Here is an 18,260-nt window from a genome sequence, read left to right as displayed (position 1 = left end):
CCCCTTACCACCGTCTTGCCTGAGTGGACGGACCTTTCCAGGTCCTTCCTCCCCGGTTTTGGAGGTACCTGACCGGGGTTCAGCTTCCCAGCCCCACTACCCTTGTTCGGGGTAGTAACCCTCCGCGTTTTGGAGCGGCCCCAGGAGCTCATCCCTGGAGACTGTCTCCCCGTTTTTGTGTCTGCTCCGTTGGAGTAGTCACCCCTGACGTACCCGCAAATACTTGAGCCTCAGTCTGGGTAGACTTTGGCACCACCGTCTTAGCTGGCACGCCTTCGGTCGACTCGACCTTGCCCGAGTCCGCGAATCCTTGGGCCTCAGTCTGGGTAGACCTCGACTCCACCGATTTCACGGGTTTACACTTGGCCGTCCCGACCGCCCTCTCCAGCTTGGAATCCAGCATCGACTTTCGAAGTTTCTGCAAGCTCCCTTGAGGTCCTTGCTGATATTATGCTTCGATGACGCAAAGTCGATGATGGCGTCCAGCTGTTCCGTCGCCACCTCGAAGGCCGAAAGCCCATCGCGTTTGCGGTTCATCGCCTTCACAAGCCATGGGCCGTCAATAACCCCTTCCGGCGTTTTTATAGCCGAGAGGAAGGTTGAGTGACCCACGCGGGCGCTGCGCACTGAGCTGCCGACTATTGCCTCTGGCCTCCTAGGCGGAGACCTGAACAACCCACCTCTTGCGAAGGGGTTGTCGCCTACACTACTACCACTAATTGAAGAATTGACTTGGTTTTCCATTTTGGTCCCACGAGTTGCTCGGGAAAAGAGGTCCACCACGCCAGAGCCCAGCATAACGCGGTAAGGGACAATTACTGTGGAGGGTGCCCAGGTACCCCACAGGCTCCGTTAAAGGCCTAGCTTATTATTTCACCCCCTGGCCCCTCTCAGCACGGGTCGCTTGACGCCTTGGGATTAGGGGTTAGGGACGATGGTCCCGGTCTAACTCGCAGTGGCCATGGGGAGGGGTCGTCAAGCCCTTGGACAAAGTCCCTGCTGCCCCTGCAGTTAATAACTGTGGAAGATACTGATCAACATGGTTTCATGCCTGGACGTTCTGTAACTACAAATCTGCTAGACTTCACTACGACCTGTTTTGAACAGCTAGAAGGCGGATACCAAGTGGACGTTATTTACACGGATCTCGCAGCTGCATTTGATTCAATCAATCATGATATTTTGATTGCAAAGCTTAAGAAGCTTGGAGCCTCTAATAGATTGTCAAATTGGTTATACTCATGTCTGTCAGGAAGAATGCTGCGAGTTAAAATTGATGCCTGCACATCCTCATGCTTAACCAACTCTTCGGGTGTGCCCCAAGGAAGTAACCTAGGACCACTTCTTTTTCTCCTGTTTTTCAACGACGTGTTACTACTGCTTGGTCCAGCCTGTAAGCTTACCTATGCTGATGATTTGAATTGTTCAAACCATCGAGGATTGTATTCGTCTGCAAACTTTGCTGGACATATTCGTCGATTGGTGTCGCAGAAATAAGTTGACAGTGAGCGTTCCAAAGTGTATAGTGATGTCTTACTTTCGAATCACTAGGCCAATATTGTATGATTATGCGATTAATGATTTTCCCTTGAAGAGAACGGATAGATTCAGCGATTTGGGAGTGTTGCTCGATCACAAGCTTACATTTAACTTGCATCGGTCTAATGTGATCTCTCAGGCCAATCGTCAATTGGGGTTCATCTCAAAAATCTCAAAAAACTTCACCGATCCTCATTGCTTGAAAGCTCTGTACTGCTCTTCAGTACGTCCAATTTTGGAAAATGCCGTATTAGTTTGGATGCCTTATCAGGTAACATGGAGTTTGAGAATGGAGAGTGTGCAACGTAAGTTCATCAGGATAGCATTGCGAAATATACCCTGGCGTGATCCATACAACCTTCCACCATATTCTGATCGCTGTGGCTTGCTTCAACTAGATATGCTGGATCGACGCCGAAGAATGCAGCAAGCAGTCTTCATTTCAAAGCTCTTGAACGAAGAAATTGATTGTTCTAGGCTGTTATCATTATTGCATATCCGAGTTGCACCAAGAATGCTACGAAGTGGTTGTCTATTGCAACCGAGGTTTCACCGAACTGGTTTTGGATACCATGAGCCGATGACTTCAATGATTCGTACATTCACGGCTGTCGAGGAACTCCACGATTTTGATGTGTCTTCTAATTGTTTTATGTCCAGATTGAAAAGATCATATAGTGCATATAGATTATTTTTTAATTCATGCAGACAACAGTCAGATGAATATAGTTACCAGATAAAGCAATAAAGAAATGAAGAGCTTAATGAACACTAAGCTGCGATGCGACAATATCCCGATTTTTTAGGGCAAATGACCTGTTTGATCAAACGTCATTATCAGTTGTATGTCCATTTCGGTCAAATCACTTCCGGCCAGATGGGTCCGCGATAATAACGGACGATGGGCATAATTCTTCCTTCTTAATGTCGTGGACTATTCTTTGGGTTTTTTATGCCTGACGGGGTATACGCTGGCCTAGTAATTTGTTCAGCCAAATGACACATTTTCGGCCAAACAACTGTTGGTCTTGTGGCCAATAGCCAAATGGCTTTCGACCAAACGGCCATTCTATGTTCAAAAAATTATCTTAGTTTAGCTTAGCATTGACTGACTGTACATATCTATGATTGCTACTCCGTGATTGACCAGAACCCGGACAGAGGCCATGAACAGAATTAACAAAACATGATATGGACTTGATTGATATAAGAGATAAATTAACAAGCAACAATATAAAAAATTGCACCATTACTCATTTTGCTATCTAATCAAGATTTGATATTACTGAGCTATTTTCGTCTGCTCGGGAATCAGCGAAATAGTACAGTGAATCAATTGAACGGCTGACTGCGATTAGCCAATAACTCTCATTGTGCAAGTTTCAGAAACTCAATAAATACAAAGACCAATGACGGCACCGGCCACGTCCTTACAGACAATCAGGAAAAAGGGAGGATCATTGTTGGGTGAATTTTGCTATTAAGACACCATGTTTACCTATGCGTCTCCACAAAAATCAGAAGGAACATTTGTTAATGGATAGCTATTAGGGTGGTTCAAAAAATCGATTTTGCTCCACAGTGCTCATCTGATTCTGTATCATGCTCTGAACGTCCTGCGAAAATTTGAGCTCACTTGGATTAAAACTGATTTAGCACAAGCCGTTTCAAGTTTGCATGCAAATTAGTATGGGGAAATTTATTTTTTAATTATACTGTTAATGACGTTTCCTCATTAAGCGCAGGTTAAAAGAAAACCTACATAGCTAAAAGGGATACTCAACAGCTTTCACCCAACGAAAACCGCATGTTGATTAATGGTTCCAATAATTAGTAATCAATTTTAAGACAGGTTGCGAATTAGTCATGATCGTTAAACTTCTTTGAGGGCATCACTGAAATGTGCAGTGCAACATAGTAGCCTGAATTTGTGTGTGCTATCTTTCGCGCCACGAGCAGCAATGTTGCCTGTTGATGAGTTATGCAATTAGTTCCAGAGAACCACGGTATAGATTAATTTCGATTACTAATTATTGGAACGATTAATTGAGATGCGGTTTTCACTGAGTGAAAGCTGTTGAGTATTCCTTTTTGCTATGTAGGTTCTCTTTTAACATGCGCTTGATGGGGAAGCGTCATTAACAGTATAATAAAAAAAAACATTTTCTTATACTAATTTGCATGCCAACTTGAAATGGCTTGTGCTAAATCAGTTTTAATCCAAATGAGCTCAAATTTTCAGAGGACACTCAGAACATGGTAAAGAATCAGATGAGTACTGTGGAGCAAAATCGATTTTTTGAACCACCCTAATAGGTATCTTTGTGTCTGGATTCACACTGAAAAGACCCTCAGAGCTTTTTAAACATTATTATGTACACGCAATAATTAATCGATTTATCGATCGCACTAAGGATAATCAAACATGACGATGATCGCGCGATTGTTCTGCGTCCAATATAAAACGCGAGCAAACGCGCACTGAAAGCTTTACTTTCTAATTAATTTACTCGCCTGCACAAAGCAGAAACAAATTGTATTTCACGAAAAGTTGTCTGGAGTTTCAACTGGATTTTTTGGGATACCAACCGGGAAATTATATGAAAAGTTTCACTGGTTCTTCAGAATTTCCTTGGAAAATTCTTAGAACTTCTACAAATTTAAATACAATGTCTTCGCAAAAAAACGTCGTAGGTTTATATGGCTCATGATTCATTTGAAAGTATTTTGGTATATGTCCCCAGCTACAGCCCTAGAACCGATTACAGTTTGCCCAAAACTGGCCATAATGCTTCCAAATTCGTTCTGGTGCATCGACGATACGTTTTCGTCAAGATACGGGCCTAGGTGGTCACCCGATAGACCCTATGGAGATTTTGTATACATCCGGAGCTGTTGAACCGACACGGTCCATCGATTAACCCTCTCAAGCTATGATAATTTCTGTTTAAGTCTAGATGTTTCAAACAAATTCGTCAAAAATTAAATGAGTTAGAGCATCACCAAAACTTGGTGGCGCATAATAGGTTGGGACGCAAAGGTTAACTAAACACGATTGGGGTCGATTGTTATATTTTCGATATGAACAGAATACAGATAATTTCCTTCAGTCTTATGGACAAACCCCGAGAAAAGTGGTTAGGGATATATATTGTATTTACTTACAAATAACCGAAGCCGTATAATATTAAAATTTGAGTTACCTGAAAAGAGAGAAAAAAAAACTAGATAAGTTGGTGGTCATAAATAAACATTGTCGATATTTGAATTAACCTAAAAGAAGTTGAACAAATTTCATGGAACAGTTTTTTTACGAAACAAATGCTTCACCCACGATTTATCCACCCCACATTGCTCAACAAAACTGCCTACACACATGCGGCGAACAATTCCGCCGATTGAGCAAATAAGCCTGAATTGTTTACAAAATACGAAGCCTAGCGGGTGTGCCTAGATCCGACCGGCCCTACCAAACCAACAGGTCCCTTCCATTGCAATTGCGACATCATCCCACCGAACTAACAGCCCAATCAGTCAGCAACTGAACTAAACATGCCGACGTCGCTCGTTGGACAGCAGCAACAAAAGCAAAATCGATAAAAATTTAATTATTTACGACTGCGGGAATTTTTCCTGTATCGAGAATTTATTTTTAATGGGCACATTCTCCTCTCCCGTCGCAGTGCATAGTCAGGCAGTCAGCCGACTGGATGCCGGCAGAATGTGAACACACGAGGCAACAAAAAAAAACACAACGCGCAATAGATCTAATGTGCCCGATTAGAGCCCCGCACAAACCATTCGGAAAAATCATCGAGCCCACCACCGATTATGGCTCCGCAGTTGCAGAAAGGTTGGTTGCTTGCTAGCTGAAAACTGCACAACGAATCGGGAGACGGGGTTCACAATGAGGGAAATAATTTATTATTGAATGCAATTATCTCTTTCTGAAGTGGAAAATAATTTATTTGTTCAAGAGGAAAATTGCACTTCCGTGGAATGATGAAGAAGGGGATGGGCAGGTCGATCGATAGCCAATATCCGGGTCATTGGTGCACCGACGACGAGGAAGCTAATCTGATATTGCCACATGTCGAATGAATCAGTCTTTTTTGCAGATCGTTTTGACTGAACTAAAATACATCATTTATCTACGGCTGTCCACCTGGATAAATCGTTTATGGTATCTCGCTCAAATTACGCAAAAATGCCACCAAAATGGCAATCGCAACTAATTAATCATCGTCAAGTCGGTATCGGGACGTTGGAATCATACAATCAAACCACGTATTCGTTCGTAATCACTGCCCTGCGGTAACTGGTTTCGCGCTAGATGAACCCATTGCGTGACGATTGCCCCCAGTTCTGAAGAGTTTTAGAGTGCCTTCATTAACGACTCGAATTTACCCCCAACTGACGAATTCGATGATCATTTTGGCGGTAGGGGGGGAGGCACTGTTGAAAAATGAAGTCCCAACGGGAGTTTTAGGGGCTTACTGTAAAGCGCTTCGGGTGGTAAGTGTAAACCTGTAAAGGGTACAAACGGGCGACCAGTGGAGTCAATGACATCTGGCGCTTACTAATCCACCTTACTTGCATATTGAGATATGTATCTTGTTGTGCAAGTTGTCCATACTGGACGGCGCTGTTATTGAGTTATAATCAAATCATCAATCCAGAAACTAGAGTAGCAAACTGCGTGCGTTGACCAAGAAATATTATGTACACGAAAACTCATCCATTCTTTAGTATAAGAAAAATAAAAAGAAAGTAGTCACGATGTGGTCTAAAACTAGGAAACAAAGCCATCTCCGTGGAGTTTCTACCTCCGAGCGACAAGGCAATCGTGTATTACCTGCGATTTGCGGACCCAAAATTAGCTCCACATCGTGATTTGCACCATGCAGTGAGTTGTTCTTCGAATGAAAAAAAAAAACGAACAACAAAGTGTTAGTTTCTGGTAAATGTTAGATTCCGATATTACACCAGCATGGAGTGTCTCACGATTGAGTATGGGTTGGACCCCGGGGCTACTGGAGCTCATTCACGAACAAAGCAAACATCAAGAAGCCATGTCGCGTCACCAGTTGGCGGCGGAACGACGCGACTCAGCTTTCCTGGGAAGAGGCTTCCCAACTGCAGCAAGACCCCATGCAACTAAATCTGAACTTTGCTCTTCAAGCGGTCGTCGATTCATCGTCGATAGTTCACGAGCTCGGCCCTCCTGGCGACGGGCGCCGTCTCATAGGTTTGTCCCATATTTACGACGCTACATTTAACGAAAATTGTTTACGAACGGCGACCGCGCGGACGGATGGACGATCGCGGTGTGGAGTCACGATGTGGATGTCCCGCGGCTCTGGCCGTGCGGGATAGTGGCGAAGAAAACCGGCGCATAAACTGCAATCGATGCTCTTTAGGATCCATTTATGGGATTTCAAATGGCATTCGAAGCGCGATTGGTCGATATGGGTGAACTTCCAACCGTTCGTTGTTGATAGACTCCTTCGCATTTGAATTTATTTTCATCGGAATAATAACATGTTTACCTCGAGGGAAATCGTCTGTCTGTGGAAAATACTAGGACGCACCGCAATTCAGCTATGATTAGTGACATTTTTTTTTGCAACACTAAGCGATTTATTTCTACGTTGTTAAAAAGAGCAAAGTTTATTCTATAGGAATTAAATGTTTAATAAACATAAAATGGTGAAAATACTTCAACCAGTCATGTTCAATTTAATTTTGGACTACCGAATTTCACCTGCTACCATCGAAAAACCCCATTTACGACCTCTGTTTGGTGATAAGTGAATAATCAGCATTGATCATATTGTTATTTTACGAAGTGTTCGGCACTGCACAGCAACGCCAACGGTGTGCCAGTGAATTCCAGACGAGAAAAATGCTACCACTGTAGCAATGGGGCAGAAGAGAAACGAATCCACCACGGAAAGTGTATGATAGCTGAAGCGCAAGCGAACTAACATGGATAGAAACAATATGCAGTGGTTTTATGCAACTCCCAATGGCGCACGGCATAAGACTGCGCCAGTGCCCGCCATGTGCAATGACCGAGAGTTGAATTTGCTGACAGACAGGACTATGGTGGCAGCCAGTTGGAAGGAGCACTTCGAAGATTTGTTGAACGGTGAAAGGTGTATTAAAGAACAGGACGGACATAGTCGGCGATGGTCAACGCTTTAGCGTGGAATGAGGTTAAGCTTGCCCTAAATGAGCTGCAAAACAGTAAAGCTGCCGGGAAGGATAAGGCCTCGGCCGAGCTTCTCAAACTCGGAAGTGACCTGCATCAAATGATCGACCACACTATTCAAAAAATATGGGAGGATAAATAACTTTTTACTTCTAAACTGCCTTCTAAACTGAAGCGTATTTTTCCAACAGACTGAGACTGTTTGAGTAGTCCTTCGACGGCGAATACCAGGCAGGTTTTCGCATGGGCCTATCAACGACGGATCAGATGTTCAGCTTGCAGATGATCTTTGATAAATTCCAGGATTACTTACAGATCCACCATCTGTTCATTGATTTCAAAGCAGCGTACGATTCAGTGAAAATAAAAGAGCTGTGGCAGATAATGTCTGAACATGGTTTTCCGGCGAAAATTATTAGACTGATACGTGTAACGCTTGATGGTTCGAAATCAAATACTATTCGGATTGCAGACGAAGTGTCAACCTCGTTTGTAACCTTAGACGGATCGAACCAGGGTGATGCACTTTCGAATTTATTGTTCAACATTGCACTCGAGGAGGCGATTAGAAGATCTGTCGTGCAGAGAAACGGCACTATCACCACCGGTAGCTGATGATTTGAACGCATTCTACGTGCAGTTCGAAAGTGAGTACGACAGCTGTCCAAACCACGCAGTTTAAATTATTATGAACGCTCAGGTTGGACAGGAGTGTATGCCGATTATATATAAGTTCAGCGTCCACCGGCTGACGAACTAAAATTGATTTTGCTGCCTCCTAGAATATGTCAGCACCTACTTCCAGAACAGCCTTTCGTATCGGCACACCTGGAGATCACCACTGCAGTCAGAATCGCAAATCGACCACTTTCTGATTGAAGGACGGCCCTTCTCCGACATTATCGACGTCAGGACATATCGCGGCGCTAACATCGACTCTGACCACTATCTGGTGATGGCGGTGCACATTTTTCCACCAAGAATTTCGTATGGTATTCCTCCGGAGTTTCTTTCAGGAATTTCTCCGGAAGTTCGTTCAGGAATTCCTCCAGAAGTTCGTTAAGAATTTCCCATGGAAGTTCCTTCAGGAATTCCTCCGGAAGTGCCTTCGGGAATTCTTTTGGAAGTTTCTTCAGCAATTCCCCCGGAAGTTCCTTGAGCAATTCCTTCGGAAGTTCTTTAAGGAATTCCTCCGGAAGTTTCTTGAGAAATTCCTCAGAAAGTTCCTTGAGGAATTCCTTCGGAAGTTTCTTGAGGGATTTCTCCTAAAGTTCCTTAAGGACACTCTTCACGGAATCTAAATTCCAAAGTACTCGCGTTTTCAGGGGCACACCACTCGATACGGAAGCAACGTAAAACTATCATTTTAATAATTACAGCTTTGCTGCGTCGCAGCATGCGTAAAATAATGAAAATGACAGTTGTGCGTTACTTCCTTATCGGGTGGTGTGCCCCTGAAAACGCGAGTACTTTGACATTTGGATTCCGTGATGAGTGTTCTCAAGGTCTGAGGGAAGCTCTCTCGCGGTAGAGCGCTATTTTTATACTAAAATGTCTATAACTCGGAAATTGAAATTTCGCTTATCCCAACTGACAATCTCTTTGGAATTTATCAGGGAATGTTCCTAGAAAATTTTGTGGACCTACTATTTCTCAAATTTGAATTAAGCTCTAAATACTAAACTATTGTACAACTAAAATTTTCGCTTCTCAGTACTTCTCTCCGATGATTTGAGGCACTGAAGGAACCGAATTTTGCAAAACCCCACTGACAAAAGTTTTAAAAATTTTCAACGATCATTTCGATGTAATAAAAAGTATATGTGACCAGGAATCTCAAGGAATTCCAATTGATCCGGAAGCTCCTCCAGGAATTCCTCCGGAAGTTCCTTCACGGATTCCTCCGGAAGTTTCTCCAGGAATTCCTCCGGAAGTTCCTCCAGGGATTGCTCCGGAAGTTCCTCCTAGAAGAACTCCTGGAGGAACTTCCGAAAGAATTTCTTGGAGAAACTTCCGAAAGAATTTCCTGGAGGAACTTCCGAAGGGATTCCTGGAGGAATTTCCGAAGCAATTTCTGGAGGAATTTCCGAAGTAAATCCTGGAGGAATTTCCGAAGGAATTCCTGGAGAAATTTCCGAAGAATTTCCTGGAGGAACTTCAGGAGAAATTCCTGGAGAAACTTCAGGAGGAAATCTTAGAAGAACCTCTGGAGGAATTCCTGGAAGAACTTCCGGAGGAATTCCTGTAGGAACTTCCGGAGGAATTCCTGGAAGAACTTCCGGAGGAATTCTTCCAGGAATTCCTTTTAGAAATTCCTCCAGGAATTCCTTCGGAAGTTTCTTCAGGTAATTCCGTCGGAAGTTTCTCCAGGAATTCCTCCGGAAGTTCCTCTGGAAGTACCTCTAGGAATTCCTCCGAAAGTTCCTTCAGGAATTCCTCCGGAAAATCTTCTAGGAATTCCTCCGGACGAATTCCTGGAGGAGCTTCCGGAGGAATTCCTGGAGGAACTTCCAGAGGAAATCCTGAAGCAACTTCCGGAAGAATTCCTTGAGTAACTCCCGGAGGAATTCCTGGAGGAACTTCCAGAGGAATTCCTGGAGGAGCTTCCGGATCAATTCCGAGAGGAGCTTTCGGAGGAATTCTTTAAGGAGCTTCCGGAGGAATTTCTCAATGGAACTTTCGTAGGAACTTCTTGTTCCTGGAAGAATTTCCGAAGGAACTCCAGGAGGAATTTCCGAAGTAATTCCTGGAGGAATTTCCGAAGGAATCCCTGGAGGAATTTCCGAAGGAATTCCTGGAGGAATTTCCGAAGGAATTCCTTGGAGGAATTTCCGAAGGAATCCCTGGAGGAATTTCCGAAGGAATTCCTGGAGGAATTTGCGAAGGAATCCCTGGAGGAATTTCCGAAGGAATTCCTAAAGGAATTTCCAAAAGAATTCCTGGAGGAATTTTCGAAGAAACTCCTGGAGGAATTTCCGAAGGAATTCCTGGAGGAATTTCCGAAGGAAGTCCTGGAGTAAGTTCCGAAGGAACTCCTGGAGGAATTTCCGAAGGAATTCCTGGAGGAATTTCCGAAGGAATTCCTGGAGGAATTTCAGAAGGAATTCCTAGAGGAATTTCCGAAGGAATTTCTAAAGGAATTTCCCAAAGAATTCCTGAAGGAACTTTCGAACGAATTCCTGGAGGAATTTCCGAAGGTATTCCTGGAGGAATTTCCGAAGGAATTCCTGGAGGAATTTCCGAAGGTATTCCTGGAGGACCTTCCGGAGAAATTCCTGGCGGACCTTCCGGAGGTATTCCTGGAGGAATTTCCGGACGAATTCCTGGAGGAATTTCCGGAGGAATTTCTGGAGGAATTTCCGGACGAATTTCCGGAGAAATTCCTGAAGGAATTCCTGACGGAATTCATGGAGGAATTTCCGGAGGAATTCCTGGAGGAATTTTCGAAGGAATTCCTGGAAAAATTTCCGAAGGAATTCCTGGAGGAATTTCCAGAAAAATTCCTGGAGGAATTTCCGGAGGAATTCCTGGATGAATATTCGGAGGAATTCCTGGAGGAATTTCCGGAGGAATTCTTGGAGGAATTTCCGGATGAATTCCTGGAGGAGCTTCCGGAGGAATTCCTGGAGGAATATCCGATGGAATTTCTGGAGGATTTTCCGATGGAATTCCTGGAGGAACTTCAGGATGAATTCCTGGAGGAACTTCAGGAGGAATTGCCGGAAGGAACTTCAGGAGGAATTCCTGGAGGAACTTCCGGAGGAATTCCTGGAAGAACTTCCGGAAGAATTCCTGGATGAACTTCTGGATGAATTCCTCGGAGAACTTTCGGAGAACTTCCAGAGGAATTCCTGGAGGAACTTCCGGAGGACCTTCCTAGAGGAGCTTCCGGAGGACCTACCTGGAGGAGCTTCCGGAGGACCTTCCTGGAGAAACTTCCGGAGGACCTTCCTGGAGGAACTTCCGGAGGACCTTCCTGGAGAAACTTCCGGAGGACCTTCCTGGAGGAACTTCCGGAGGACCTTCCTGGAGGAACTTCCGGAGGACCTTCCTGGAGGAACTTCCGGAGGACCTTCCTGGAGGAACTTCCGGAGGAATTCCTGTAGGAACTTCCGGAGGAACTTACGGAGGAATTCCTGAAGAAACTTCCAGAGAAATTCCTGGAGAAACTTCCGGAGGAATCAGAAGGAATAAGTTTTGGCTGTCACCCCCCTTTTTAAATGTTGGTTTAGATTTGTTTTATTTGTCTTATTTACACCAGTACCACTGTTATTATATTGTTCTAGAAACGGCTCATGTTTTCATTTTCCAAAACCAGCTGGAATTTGTTTATTTCGATCTCCTCATTGCGTGATTGATCGGCGCTGCTGCTGTTCTCTCGCCAAACCACAACCACCCGCCGAATGGTAAATTTCTTGTTGCCAATTCCTTTTGATCTCCTTTCACGGCAAATTCTAAAGCAATTGTAAACTGCATAATGATGAAATAATTTTGGCGACACTAACTGCGTCATTCTGGCGGGCTGAATTGGGCAATTTTCTCTCTCAGAGAGTGCTACCACGTGCTTTTTTAACGAAAAACCCTTCCCTCAGACCTTAAGGGAAGATCTTTGAGGAATTCCTCCCGAAGTTCGTTCAGCATTTCCTGTGGAAGTTCCTTCAGCAACTCCTCTGTATGTTCCTTCGGAAATTCTTTCAGAAGTTTCTTCAGGAATCCTCCCGGAAGTTCCTTGAGGAATTTTTCCAGAAGTTTCTTGAGAAATTACTCCGAAAGTTCCTTGAAGAATTCCTCGGGAAGACCCAGCAAACGATCAATAGTGAAGTACATTTTTTTTCTTTATTAATGAGGTCCCTTCATATGAAGTGTACTTCAGAATAAGTGAAGAAATAAAGTGTATGATAAACATTTGTGCCTATTCTCTTAGTGAGGTGTGATCCAAACAGTCCATTTACTCCGCCGATTGTATCTTATATTCGAAATTTTCGAGGGAACTTATAAAGGAAATTCTGGAGGAATTCTTGAAGTAATTTTCGGGGAAATTCATGACGGAATTTTTGGGACAAATCATGGAGGAATTTCTGGGAAATCTGGATCTTGGGAAGAGAATGTCGGAGTTTCTGAATCATTTTCTGGTGGAAGCTTTGATAATGGCGATGTGGATATTTCTAAGGAAATTCCTAAGTGAATTGCTGAAGAAATTACCGAGGAAATAATGGAATTTCTTGGGTTTATTTGAAAGAATTAACGGAAAAATACTTGAAAATAATTTAAGATGAATGTTTGGAGGAATTTCCGAAGTAACTGCTATGAATCCTAGTCATATTTTTTGAGGAACTTCCGGAGGAATTTCTGAAGGAACTTTCAGAGGAATTTCTGGAGAAACTTCCGGAGGAATTTCTGAAGGAATTCCTGGAGGAACTTTCAGAGGAATTCCTAGGGGAACTTCCGGAGAAATACCTGGAAGAACTTGAGGAACTCCTGATTGAATCTCTAGTTGAATCCAGGGATGATTGTTTGTAGGAACTCCTGGGCATATACTATAACTATTATATCAAGCAATTAAGTAACTGAAAAAATAACAAAATTTGAAAAAAATTTTTCAACACAATTTTGGTCCTCATTTTAGTAACGCTGCTATTTTTTTCAAAAAAATGTTTGTCGCCGACAAGTAGATAGATGGGAGCTAAACTTACTGTAAACTGTATTTAAAAAAATAAACTGATTTTTTTAAGAAACACTATTCTTATGGGAAAAATCAATTTACTCCTCGGGGAAATATTCTCTGGTCTATTAGGTGAATTAATGTATGGGGACATAATAATTGTTCAATTAAGTGGATAACTATTCTGCTTTCTATGTAAATCATCTATACATCCATACCTATACAATTTCGATCATTGCTGATAATGTTCTTGAAGTATGTAATCAGGTGTTTCAAATGTGTCTTGAATTGTTTAAAGAAATAGTATACTTTGTGTCACGTAAGACTGCCAAACATTTATGACACGCTGATTTTTAAAGTTTTGTTACTAAATTCGTTATAAGCTCACAATTGATCAGATGTGAAATTATTACGTAGCATATGAAGCACCACACGCATGTGCCATGATCAAAAATATTCAAATTTTAACTAAAATTCTTCAGAATATTTAACGAAAAAAAAGTTATGCCTGTATAGGAATCTTATAACTTCTATAACTTCAATAAATGCATCAGACAATAAAGCGAAAATTGAGCCGTACCTTATCTGAATTCTAAAACCAATTACCACATCCAGAGAATTCCATCGAAATTAAACTGTGCTGCATTGTAAGCTCAAGTCCCGTCCCGTTCGGATCGAAGTAAACAGGTGTAATAATGGGTTTCGTATAATTTATTCATGGACGTTGCTTTCCCGAATTCCTAGAAGCACGCCATCAGCGTCGCTCTGCTTCTCGGGACAGGAAGAAGAGCAGGCTGGTCGTTCCCGGGAAGGAGACCAACCACTCGTGCGCTGCGGTAATTGTTAAAATATTCAAGGAAATACATCAACCTGGTTGATGTTACTCACCGGCCACCGACTCGGTGGTTGGGCTTGCTTCAGTTCAGTTGATTCTCGCTTCCCGTTCCAAAGAAACGGTGAAAAATGTACACCAATTTGCAATTCTAGCAACTACTGAGAACCAGCAGACTTCGTCTCCGCTCCGATGCTGTAAATATGTAAACATAAAAAAAACCTTTTTCGGGGGCTCCGGAAGATAAATCCTATTCCTTTCCGAAGCGCCACATGCATAATATCGATTGGTATCTTGTTTTGCCTTAGTTACCTTCGAAGGTACCGCATTATGGCGGTAGGGAAAAAAAACTCTCGCTGGCACATCCGGACCCGAGAAGATAATCTTCGAGATACCAACCGAGCTACAACACGCCAAGGTGTGTCCCGGTAGATTGGTGGAATTGTTATTTATCCCTTCCAGACAAGTCGATGTCGACGAACAGACGCTAACGCGGCTGATGTCGAGGCCTTAATAATAGCACTACAGTCGGCCGGGCAGGTGTGTACTGTTTGGGTTGTTGAGAGAAAGTTCTGCTCTTGGGGTTGCTGGTTTGGTCCTTGCCACCACGAAATTCCACGAACTTTTTTATGTGCGCTTTGTTATGTAAATTGGCATTCGTTGCGTTTTCTCGTAATGATCGATTTTGTGTGGTGTCTGCTTCGTGTTTTTACTGTCTCGCATTTGAATATAATTGTAGGAACATTTATCGCTTTGATCATTGATAAAAACTTTTCTTGTAATTCTCTGTTGGATTTTTCGGAAATATACCACATTAGTAAAAAAAAATTTCTATTATCAAGGTAATATCAGATGCTTGGAGCCCTCCTTGACCGTGCGGTAAGACGCGCGGCTACAAAGCAAGACCATGCTGAGGGTGGCTGGGTTCGATTCCCGGTGCCGGTATAGGCAATTTTCGGATTGGAAATTGTCTCGACTTCCCTGGGCATAAAAGTATCATCGTGCTAGCCTCATGATATACGAATGCAAAAATGGTAACCTGGCTTAGAAACCTCGTAGTTAATAACTGAGGAAGTGCTTTATGAACACTAAGCTGCGAGGCGGCTCTGTCCCAGTGTGGGGATGTAATGCCAATGAAAAGAAGAATCAGATGCCTGACATACAATTAAACTTTTTTTGTTTTTTTTATCACTTTGGACTGAGACACATTACGCGTCACTAAAAAGATATATGTGAGCGTATCATTTACTTGCCCAACTCCTACTTGATCTTGAATCAGGACTCCAGAGATCTTTATCAAAACCTACGCAGGCTAGAATATATGTGTTCAAGAATATGCAGCATCAAACACTAAAATTCCAACCTTCAAATCCTGCATAGCGTACCAGTGCCATAAATTGAACAGAAAAAAAGCAATATCCCACATCCCAAACCGTCATAACTCAGTCTGGCAGCCGCCCCCGCAACGTGACAACTCGATGAGGAGGCGTCGAGAGCCTGCAGCAGACAATTGAGTTAACTCTAGTTAACAGCATCATACGCCTGTCTCTAATAGCACCACACGAGCCACTCAACAAGAATAACACCATCAGCGCCAACGAAAATGAGTTCGGCGACAATCGAGTGCCTGCCTGCCTATCTATGCCTCATCCAGTTGTTGTCTGGCACTGCGGCGCAAAGAGCATACTTTACGATCATTATTATTGGGTCAAACCGCGGCCAGCCAGAGCTGTCCCCCACGCATCATTTCACAGTTTAGTGTATGGAAAACCATTCGCTAAGTAATGGACATGATCTACGCGGACCGACCGAAAGGCGAACCGGATTTGGCACGTTGTCATCCGTTTGACTGTGCAAATGTTGTCGAGTTTCTGCGAGGAGACGCCACCGCACAGTACAACACCCTTGGCGGGCTCGGTTGACTGTGGAAGAACTGGTTTGTGACTCCGTCAGCAATCGAACGAATTGCTAGAAATTACTTCATGCCTAGTCAGAACTGCTAACGAAATGTGTCGTTATGATTGATGCGTTGGTTGCTGAATGAACAACCTGAGCTTACTGGAGACAACCTTGAAGGCGAGTAGGATTAGTGGGTTTCTAGGAATAGCTGGTATTTTACATCTCGTATTACAATGATCTCATTGTTTTCGGTTTTCTGACAACCAGCCAAATAAGATGTCTTGAATATTAATCAGTTTTGGGTAGAAGAGTTCTGATAGTTACGAAAATGTTACTAAAATCTGAACACAAATAAATAATCCATAGGTTATGCTAATTTTAACCCTCTACAGCCCAATTTTTTGGTTCCGCTCAAAATCTCTATTTTGCTTGCTAATATCGATCTGAACACGTTTTGGGGAATCAAAATTTTTAATTCGCGATTTCATCAATTTCACATTTTGATTTTTTTTAAATTTTTTTTTTTCGAGTTTTTCATCCAATAAAACAATTTCTTGATTTTTGATTTTCAACACATTTAGAGTTTGAATATTCTTATTCAATGCTGACTTATTGTAATTTCAAATTTTTTAAAGGGTTATTTTTTAGATATTTTTTAGGTATACGAGCAAAAACACGTAAGAACAAAAAAAAATACTTAATTTATGAATGTGTAGAATTTTGAAAAATTAACTTTAACCTTCCGGGACTTGCATGGTCCTGGATCACTCACGCAGTCCCGTCGCTCTTGTGAACGACAAGTGTGCTTTTTACGAAGGTTTGTATTTTTTACAACGGTGCGAGTTCCGGAAGGTTAAACCAAATTTGAACATGCATTATTATCGCCATTAATATCAAAATCTGAACAATTAAAAATTACAAAAAAAATAGTCAAAGTATTCCATCTAAAGTGTTAAGCGTATTAAGTGTTAGAAAGTTAATAAATCTATATACATAAAAATGAATTTCTGTCTGTCTGACCCTTATGGACTCAAAAACTACTGAACCGATTAGCGTGAAAAAAAATTGCAAGCAGAGGTTTTTGGGGCCGGGGAAGGTTCTTAAGATGGTTCAAGACCCTTCCAACGTCTCACCTTCGGAGTGGAGGGCTCCCCCCAGAAATTTCTGCAACATTCGAGAACTGATCAGAGAACAAATCAATTTTAGGCGAAACGAAGTTCGTCGGGTATGCTAGTACTGAATATTTATGAATACTGTGTTAAAAAACAGTAAATGGTTTTTGGTGATTCCTTTTATGAAGTCGCCTTTTTCAACTTTTTTGACATTACATCACCCTCACCGCTCAAATCTTAAGGTCTGAGGGAAGGGTTTTCTGTTAAAAAAAAGTACGTGGAGGATCTCTTTTACAGGGTTGTTCCGGGGATCCTGAAATATTTTCCGCGCCAAATCATGAAATTCATGAAATTCGATCCGCGCCAAATCCGCGCTCTGAGTCGCCAAATACGCGCGAAATATCATTTTTTTATAATGTATCACAATTATCCCAATTTTTGAACGTTTTCTTTTGAAGTGCGTATTATACAATATTATTCATTTTTTAATATGAATCACTTCATACATGTTTGTATCAAATTGAAAAAAAAATATCGCGGTTTGTATTACAACCCTTCTAGATGGTCTTATTCACCAATAGAAGTCGCAAGGCAAAGTAAACCAAAATTAAGAAGTTAAACAATTTCTATATTCACCGTTTTATAGAAGCAGGATGGTTGCAATTTTGTTGTAATTTTTGTTCATAACACAAACTTCCCTAGTAGCACACATATTTCAGGTCGGTTACCGTAACTGATATTCGACCGAATTGGGCCACAATCAAGTTGCTGTAACCAGATTCGATAGAAATGTGCTACTTGGGTTGCGTAGAGATTAGTTAAAAAGATCATGTAAATTCGTTTTTGAACAAAACTTCCGAGTAAAAATTATCTGAATTCATATCCAAATAGAAATAATTTAAAATCTAGCATACTTGTTCAGGTTTCATTGAATGTTCTATTTTCTAAAACATAAAACTCTTCTGAAGAAAGTTGCCATGCGGAAAGTCCAACAAGATTTTT

At 42.2% G+C, this 18,260-nt stretch overlaps 2 protein-coding genes across 8 annotated transcripts in view; both read right to left on the bottom strand.

The window, feature by feature from the left end:
• LOC134212005 (protein split ends) overlaps window positions 1-18,260 on the bottom strand; it is a 417,127-nt gene that overhangs the window by 321,197 nt on the left and 77,670 nt on the right. The gene's annotated exons all lie outside the window — the stretch shown is intronic.
• The window catches only part of LOC134212007 (serine/threonine-protein kinase RIO3), a 114,422-nt gene continuing 100,889 nt past the window's right edge, over window positions 4,728-18,260 (bottom strand). Inside the window, exon 4 of the mRNA XM_062689480.1 lies at window positions 4,728-4,742. The gene's annotated coding sequence lies outside the window, so the exon portion shown is untranslated. The remainder of the gene's footprint in view (window positions 4,743-18,260) is intronic.

This window comes from Armigeres subalbatus, chromosome 2, assembly GCF_024139115.2.
Source record: "Armigeres subalbatus isolate Guangzhou_Male chromosome 2, GZ_Asu_2, whole genome shotgun sequence".
In the NCBI taxonomy this organism is placed as follows: Eukaryota; Metazoa; Arthropoda; class Insecta; order Diptera; family Culicidae; genus Armigeres; species Armigeres subalbatus.
The sequence above is the reverse complement of the archived record's forward strand: the minus strand, read 5'-3'. Positions and strand labels throughout refer to the sequence as shown.